Below are 7,801 nucleotides of genomic sequence, written 5' to 3' on the forward strand. Positions count from 1 at the left end.
TAGTTAAATGTGGCTGTTTAAATGTATTAAAAGGTATGGTGGAAAGCCTGACTCCTGACGTAGCTAACCTAACAGAAAATAGACTTTGTTTTCCTTTTTTAGTTGCTTGCTTTATTAGATTTCTCACTCTCGCAGATTATCCAAAAACTACCCATTGATTGATCGCCCGTAGAGCTGCATTTGGTGTAAAGAAAAACTTCACAGCTTTATTGGCTCCCAGGAGACAAAACAAACATAACAAGATATTCGTATTAATACAAACAATGCAACAAATGAGAAAAATCATCACATTTAAATAAGACGGTAAAGTCAGTCCAGTGTACATCCCATCCTCTGATATACCATACATGGCAGATCAACTAATCACCAGTGCTCTCAGGCATGAGTCCCTATGGGAGATGCGGTATTGCTCACAGCATCTCAGCAGAGTGAACGCAGGCAACCGAAGAAAATGCCACCGAATAAACTTTAAGAACCCAGTTTAGCGGTATTTCACTGCAGATTTGCGACTCTAAACAAGGAGGTTGCGATTAGTCTGTTTCTTCTAAAACGTTTTGAATTGTAATTCGTGGAGGCTTGGACCTGGAAGGTGTTACTTTTTTTTTTTTTTTTTTTTTTTTTTTTTTTTTGAGGGGCACCACATAACTAATCATAACAAGGCATTTATTTTGGGAAGCGAAAGCGAGAAGATTCGAACTTTCTGCCATTTATTCTGCAGACAAAGAAAGGGACGTGCTCCTTTAGCCTTACTAAAAGAGTCCAAGGAACAGGTTTTATTTTTAAAGAAATAAACTTCCCTTCCAAACACAAAGGTGCCCCCATATACGTGCCACGAACCTTCTCTTTAAAAGAAAGCTAAAACCCTCTTAGCTTCATCTCAAAATAAATAAATAAATAAATAAGTAAATAAATAAATAAAATCTTACTTGATATATGATTGGAAGGAAAAGGGAAAGGAACCGTTTTTGAGGACAGTAAGTCAAGTCGGTGTTCTTTCCTACAAACTCTTTATCAAAAGACGCAAACGGTCTGTTATATAGTAACATTTTCCTCACCGGCATTTTCTTATAATAGCCATTTTCTTCACCCTATAATGGAAAAGTCACTTAGGCCCAGTGGGAAATATAGACCTTCAGAAATGCTGTGGGAGTCTTATCATCCTCGTAGTCTTGTTACCCTCACGCAAAGAGCCGGGTAATTGCTGTTCTGCCATTCTAGTCATCTCTTCTCTTTGATAAACTGACTAAAACCAGAGTGAAGCTGGATTTGTTGGCCACACAATTCCCTTGAAACCCATAAGAGGTCTGGCACTTCTGAGATTCTCATCACGTTCCAGGTCTTGCATCCATTTTCTACCGTATGGTGGGCTCGAAAAAAGCGGAAGGGACTGCCTTTTATTTTTGTGTCTGCGGTGTGTTTGGGCCGGCTGGGCATTTCTTGGCATTCCTGGTATTCTATATGGAATAAAAAGCCAGGCAAACTTATAAATGCTTACCGCAGTTCCGCCCATTGACGTTACCATGGTCTTGTGAACTTGAATGCATGACCACATTCTCTCTGCTAATAACATTCATGTTGGTCTTCTTTCACACTTCGCCGTCTATAGGGGTACACACTCGCCACGCCAGAGCATTGCCCAGAACGTGGGAGCATAAGGCATCCAGCAGCGGGGTCATCATTGCCTCTTTCCCTTGTAGGTCAGTAAGTTTCACCGAGGAGCTGCACTCGGTCAAACAACACAACAAGCATGTAAACTTAGTTTACTTTAGAATCATTTGCAAAGCATTCAGCATTTTGTCCTCTTCTTAGAAGAGGCATTCACAGATCACTACACATGTATCTTCAAATAGTTGCAGTTGCAATCGTGACCTATAATGCCGAGCTATCATAACACGAAGTAAATTCTAAAATGACGACTCTTAAAACTTTGTTAAAGCGTATGAAGCTATTTCATGACTAACTGGTATATTATCTTGTACTGCTTTCCAGCTACATATTCCGCTCAGATTTATGTTGCCTGGAATATGCGTGTTCTTGCATATAGACATGAAATTGTATATATATATGCATTTAAAAGTTCGGAGAAATGCAGGGAGCAGTGTGCTGAAGGAAATTTGAGAAATGATACGAAAGACTGAAAGGAAGTTTGAGTGGTAGAAGAAAACCTGCTATTCCCATTCTGCGGGCAGAAGAAGGGCTAGACCTGGCAGGCTGACGCTGGAAGAGTTTTATCATTCCTGGAATACTTAGGGGCACTAAACTCCCTGAATAAGAAAATCAGATGAATCCGTTTTAATTAGGGATCTTGCTGTTGCTACTGTCTTGTATCACTTGAGGCAACTGGGAATCTAAAAGTAACAAGCTTATTTGATCCGTATCAACTGCAGTTAAATGGACACATGGATGAGAACTCTATTAAAAAATCAGTGTATGCGATTTTGGCTGCTGAGCCTCCGTGGGCTTTCACATCTCGGATGGCATGGAGCCCGAGGTTTCTCTCCAGTGCTCCTATTGAGCTTGGACGTGGCTTTTTTACGCCCCCACCCTTATGTCCAGAGTTATGTACATGTTTCCACATATTAAAAATGCAGTCTCCACCGCTCGGATTGACAACACTAGCGGAGCCTCTGCAGACGTTGCCGTCCCCAGGTCTGTATGCGCCGCACCGTCTGGCCGCAGCCAGCTCCTCCGAGCTGGTGCCGTGCTGGGAGGTCACCCGCGTCCGGCTGCAAGGATATTTTTCTCCCACTCACTTCACCTTCTGGACCTCCTCCTCCAACTGCTGCAATCCCTTTAACCCAGCAAACCCCTCCAACGCTCGGCTGTTGATGAATTGGTGGGTCGGGTGCCCTTTCACCTGGTTGTCACCTCTGGAAAAAGTGCTAATGGACATTTGGAGATAGGATTCTCGCCCGACCGCAGACTCACTTTGTGCTGTGCAGGCACGGTCTTGTCGCACAAAGGCTCGGCTCCGCACACCGCCTGCACGCACACCCTTTCTCACGCACGCTGACCCTAGCAGTACTTTGTGAGGTTTCTTGGGGCACCTGTAGCAAGCAGATGTGGTGCCACACACAGCTCGCCATCTCAGCGGCTCCTTCACTCCGGTGCCCCGCTTAGCAGCCTTGGGACGGCGAGAAGGGCAGTTAATCACTACAAAACCAAACAAGACATTATTTGTCACTCCTTTGCTCACGGTCAATTATAAAGAAGAAGCTTCCCATGGCAGCGTGTCGGCAATGGCAGGAGGGGTGGCGGTGCCGCTGCCCGGGCTGCCTTCCTTCACCCATCATTACCTAGCAAATGAGCCGGCTAGCTGGTGGGCAGGTACAGAAGCCCTGGCAGGAAAGCAGGAGAAGAGATTATTTTTGCATATCTTCTGTGAATCTCCTGGGAATTCAGTGGCGTTCCTGATCTCCAATGCTTGTAATTAAGAGGATGGCATCTTTGGGCTGGAGAATTCCGGAGAAAATCATTTTCACGGCACCTAGAGGGCTTGATGTCGCACTTGATGACAGATGGGAAACCTTTATGAAGGCTCCGTAACCTTTTGCCCTGAGAGACTATACTTTTTGACACTGCCGGATTGAGGGGATATAGATGTTTTTACTCGGGTGATAGTGTGGTGATTTTTTAAAACAATGAGTCATTTAATAAAGTATTTTAATGAACTGTGCAAACGGCGAAAACCTGACAAAGCTTGTGTCACTGCTGAGAGCGAAAACATAACTATTAACCATAGAGTGTTTTGCCTATGGAGACTTTTATACTACACAGAAATAAGACATAGAAAAAACTAGCACACAGGATTTCACGTTTCATCTTTTCAGATCATGACCTCAGGAATGCCATGCCACTCCACTTCTATTAATCCTTTTATTGACTTAAGGCTCTCTGAATACGAGTAAAGTTGTATTTTAAAAGCGATAGAAAGAAAGAGAGAAAGAGAAAACAAGACTCATTCACATTCCGAGTCTGCTTTCTGTCTCACACGTATTACATTTCACAAAACAGATAGAAACAATAGAGCTTATTAAGAAAAACTTGTTTTGAATGGCAAATTAAGCATAATGAAAATACACACGTTTTTACAAGTAGTTATTTTTTCACCAATTGAATATTTTAAACCTTTTGAAAGTATATACTTGTCTCTGCGAAATGTTTTTCTTTTAGCTCATTTTCACCATATCACCCTGCTATATGTATCTATTTATATTTTTTAATTCGGTCAGCGCAGAAATCCTAATAAGCACAACACCTTGTCCGCAGCCAGGCGTTAACCAACAGGGGTGCTCTGCCCCAGCTACTCCTGAGCAGTATCAGTGCTGGCCCCCAGGCTGACGCACGGCTCAGTCACACTAAGGCTTCTTAGGCAAGAAAAAAAAACATCTTTATATTCGAGAAAATATCTCAGCCTTCGTCTTTGACGCAAATACCTTTTCTGTGCAGCACAGATCATCACAATAGAAATAACTATGTGTTACCACGATGTGAAATCACCTGAAATCAAGAAACAATGCAACAGTCTTGCCAGGAAAAGTAAACCTGACCTAATGAAAAGTCCCCCTTTCATCCTTATGTACAAAGTTAAAAAAAAAAAAAAAAAGTCTTTACAGATAATAGCAAAGAAATTCAAGTTTTTATCTCCATCATTCATAACGCTAAATTCAGAAACATAGGGGAAAAATCATCTGCTTGAAAAAGGACACAAAGCTTAACTTAAATTTTGCTTTATAGTGTAAATGCATTAAATCACTATTCGTATTTGCACCAACTTGTGTATCAGGTGTTACAATCTCTTAAACGTGAAGCACCCTGGTGTTGACTATTAAGGTGGACTGGATTTTTCTACTTCGTAGGTACTACAGCGATCTGGGAATTTATTTTTACAGCCTGAGATGTCAGTATGCCACAGAAGCATGAAAATCTCACCATCTGTATGCTCATGGACAGTTCATCAAGAACATTCAACGACAGCCTAGGAATAACAAAATTTAAACGTTATTAGTACCTCCTAACCACACATACGCTCGAATCTAATTTAAATAGTATTTAACCTGAGTTATCGTGCTGCTTACCTCAGGCCCAAAACAGTTTCATCCCTTTCAGTTTTTGCTTACCCGCAGGAATCCTGTCACAAACCAGGCACATGCTATTGGAAATAACACTCGTGAAATTAAACGGGAAGTTACACAGAGACGGCCGTGATTTAATTTTGCCGAGTGCTGTTCCACAACCCGGGGAAGGTTCAGGAGGCGAGCAATGGCTTCACCTGGCGGCTTACCTAACGTGCCCGGCAGTGGCCTTCTGGGCGTGGGCCTTGCCAGTGCCAGGAGACAGGGATGTGTTTTAGTTGGAACTCTTCTAGCAGACACTACATAGTTTAGATTAACTCCTTTCAGTAGTACAGCATCAATGTGTTATTCCCTTAACATAAAACATACAGATTATGTAAATCTGTAATAAATACTATTTTGAAGTGTATAGTAATCAGAAATCTTTCAGGGCAGGATGGAATGGAAACTGAGAACTATCGGAGAGTAAACATTCCAACGCTCATTCCGCCGCTTCTCCCTGGCAGAGCCGAGCGCTGGCTGCCGCCGGGCTGCCGCCGCCGCCGCGCTGGGCTTGGCCGCGCCGATCGGGGACCGGCCGGGGCGGCCCGGCCGGGGCTGGGGCTGCGCCAGGAGCCCCCTCGGCAGCCCCGCCGCACCGGGCGCGGACGGCGCCCCCCCCTCCCCGGCCGCAGGGGGCACGCAGGAAGGTGCGGGGTCCGGGCTCGCCAGGCCAAGAGCTCCGGGAGGCAGCCGCGGGAGAGGCCGCGGAGTTTGCTTGCAGCGCGTTAGCGCTCAGGACCCCGGTCCCTGCGCGGAGCTGGGAGGGCAGCGGGGCCCCGCAGCCCGTCAGCGCTGGCGCAGCTCGGCAGTGCCCGCACCTTGGCGGCCTGGCCCGGCTTGCAGCTCCTTACTGGGCAGCCCCGCTGGGAAGCGCCGCCGCCCGCCGGGGACAGGGAGCCGGCCTGAGCCGCCACAGCTCTTGTAAGAAGCGTTCCTCGCCTCTGCCCCTGGCGGGGACGCGGGCCGGGGGGCTCCGGGAATCCCGGGCACGGCGGACGAGGTGTGAAGCCTACCCCCGCTACCCCGGAGCCCGCCGGGTCCCCCCGGGCGCTGCCCGCCCCGTCGGGGGGGCTCCCCCCGCTTAGCGCGCTGCCGGCTGGGCGCTGCCCGCTGCCGAGGGGCCTGGCCGCGCAGGGCTCGCCATGCGGCCGGCGGGAAGGAGGGATCGCGGAGAGAAGGAGGGAGGGAGGGCTGAAGGGAGGGAGGGAGGGAAGGAAGGAAGGAGGCCGGGCTGATTAGCATGCAGCAGCGCTCGCAGGCCCGGCTCCATTGTTTTAACACCTCCCCTCTCCTCCGCGCCAATCTGTCACCGTTCAGCAGGCGAACGCTGCTGCCTCGAATGCTGCTCTTCTCAAATGAGACGGATAATTAGCTGCCCCGCACGAATGGCGCACTCTTCTCACCCCTGATTGCTATCACCTTCTTGCTCCTGGCAGTTTTGACACCTCGTAATCAGCCTGCTGCTTTTTCTCTTTTCTTTCCCTATTTCTGATTTTTTTTTTCTCCCCCTTCAGTTTTTTTTTTTTTTTAAATGCAATCCCAGTTGCCATTTGGATTGAGACTCCTCTGTTGAGTTAACCTTGTATGATTGCGGGGGAAAGGGGAATGTACGGTAGGGAGGAAAAGAAATCGCCTCCTCTGAGCCTCATCTGCCGGGTGGGGGTAGGAGCATCTCGGCTTGTTCTTCCAGCGCTTTTGTTCGGGAGGGGAACAACCTCCCCTGAGCGTCCTCTGCATTAACGTTATCTCGGATGGGGAAGGATAGTTGAGGCGCGACTCCTCCGCTCAGTTAATGGAGAAAGGGCTGCATTTCTATGGAGTTCTTTGATAAGTTAAATATAGCAATGCGAGGAGGAGATTTTAAAAGTAAGTTGACACGGCCAGGAAGCTCTGTCTTCCTCCCGGGTAGGCAGGGAAGGAAGAGAACTTCTCCTGAGCCTCTGAGACTGAATTCACTGCGTTTCATGGGAGGCGGAAGAGGGCTCTGATTGGAGTGCGGAGCAGCAGAGGGAACTTCTTCCCTCCTGATTCCAGAGAAATAAGAGATCTCAATTAATGCTCTGGTGATTTCCGCGAGATCTTAAAAAACAGAGGACTCGTGGAATCTGTCATAGGAGCGTTTCCCTCTCCTCTAACAAGCACTGACAGTCTAATTACTGGAGCTACGAGCAGCTGTCGAGTTAGCCGGGGAGACAGGGGAGCTACATGTGTTACCCCCGGGCGCCAGCTCGGAGCCCTCGCACAGGCTGCGGCAGGCGGAACGCCGCAGAGCCCTCGGAAAGCGCCCAGCCCCGAGCAGGGGGCGGCTGCACGGCCTGCCGAGCCTGGGGCCCGTCAGCACGGGCAACGAGGGGACCCCCAGGGGGCCTCCAAAGCACCTTCGGCCCCGGGTCCCCGTGGGGGCACTCCGCAACCCCGAGCGGGGACAGACACGGGGAGGCAGTCGGTAGCAACCTTGGCTCACGAGGCTGCTGCTCTTTCACTCCTCTCCGGTTCCACTTTCTTCCTCCAGATTTTTTTTTTTTTTTCTTTTAATGAAATCCCACTTCCCATTTGGACTCAACCTCCTCTGCTGAGCTGGGCTCGTTGGAAGGGGGAGAGGAGGGGAGGAATACTGAACCTCCTCTGGAGAGTGTAATAAAGCAGATGTCCCTGCTGGCAGCAGCAGCCTCCAGGAAAGCTGT

This window comes from Aythya marila (assembly GCF_965140915.1).
Source record: "Aythya marila genome assembly, chromosome: 6".
In the NCBI taxonomy this organism is placed as follows: Eukaryota; Metazoa; Chordata; class Aves; order Anseriformes; family Anatidae; genus Aythya; species Aythya marila.